Source organism: Sinocyclocheilus rhinocerous, unplaced genomic scaffold (assembly GCF_001515625.1).
Source record: "Sinocyclocheilus rhinocerous isolate Xijiao unplaced genomic scaffold, SAMN03320098_v1.1 scaffold161, whole genome shotgun sequence".
Taxonomy (NCBI): domain Eukaryota; kingdom Metazoa; phylum Chordata; class Actinopteri; order Cypriniformes; family Cyprinidae; genus Sinocyclocheilus; species Sinocyclocheilus rhinocerous.
The window spans coordinates 48,930-50,193 of record NW_015627226.1 but is presented as its reverse complement, the minus strand read 5'-3'; the positions used below and the strand labels follow the sequence as shown (position 1 = coordinate 50,193).

The 1,264-nt window shown below is 38.3% G+C and overlaps 1 protein-coding gene across 1 annotated transcript in view; it reads right to left on the bottom strand.

Annotated features, from left to right (window-relative positions):
* Window positions 1-250, bottom strand: part of LOC107722334 (proto-oncogene vav-like) — a 29,776-nt gene extending 29,526 nt beyond the window's left edge. The window contains exon 1 of the mRNA XM_016530660.1: window positions 202-250. The gene's annotated coding sequence lies outside the window, so the exon portion shown is untranslated. The remainder of the gene's footprint in view (window positions 1-201) is intronic.
* Window positions 251-1,264: the final 1,014 nt, after the last annotated feature.

Here is a 1,264-nt window from a genome sequence, read left to right as displayed (position 1 = left end):
ACACTCACACACACACACACTCACTCACTCACACACACACACACAGATAAATAAAATCACTGTTGACTGTGTCCTCGTGCTGCATTATGGTTGATATCGCGCTCTCTGTCCTCAGAGAATAACTCTACAGTAACGACCGGCACTATGAGTCGTAAGCTCTCTCTGGCCTCATCTCTTGACCTGGTCAAACCCACCACTGACCTCTTCTGTCACAGTATTGTGCCTGGACTGCGTCGCCGTGACAACCACAGAGTCTCCGCCTCCTGCCTCCAGCTCCCCCTCCACACCTGTGATGAAGACCACGCCCCCTCCAGCAAACACAAACTCAGGTTCCTTTGATTCAGCCTTCTCATTTCTTTATTACATTCACACCCAGTGCCAAATGCGAGTAGGCGGCTTTGGTGAATAAAATATTCATTTGTAAATGACTGCATGGTTTGCATGCATGGAATTTGTTGAATTATAGTTCAATAGTCATTTTTCCACTTTCATTTGAACGCTGTCACCCTGACGAGCTATCTATGCCAGGCACAATGTAGTATAATATACTATAATATAATATGCAAATACCAATCATGATTCCAGTTATGATGTTAATCTCAGGTTTCAGTGGCAATTAAACTCGCGAGCACAACAAAACTAAGCGTTTTAGATGTTCAAACCCCTACTTCGAGACGGATGAATTCTGTCCTCCAAACTAAAATTCTATATAATTCGATTAATAAAACAATAAGCAAACAAAACTGTTCAACCGAGTGCTTAAGATGGGAGTATTAAAAAAAAAAAAAAAAGTCATATCTTTTGCCGAATTATCCGTGAATTGTTTTGTTTACATTTTGCTGAAGTGTTAACGGCAGGTTCCACTGTGACAACTTACCCCACATACTGTATCCTTCAACAGCATAAAGATATTCAAACGTCTTAATGCTTTTACTTGAAAAAGATGATTTTTAAAGTGTTTGCTTTCAATAAATAAATAAATGAATAAATAAACTCACCCAGAGAACTCATTTGAGTAAAGCGTGTGACAACATTGCTTCATATTTGCATTTTATTCAGCTATATTTAAATGTAAAATGTTCAGAAAGTTAGCAGCGACAGAATGCCTTTCTTTTCTTTTGATTTGTATGTTTGCTAAAAAAGTCACCAAATATATTTAAATATAGCCCAAATGCACCTGTTGTAAAGATGAAGTGTGTCGATTCTCTGACACTATAGTGGCACATGTGACTGACCAAATCGTCTTTTATAAAACTCAATGTTT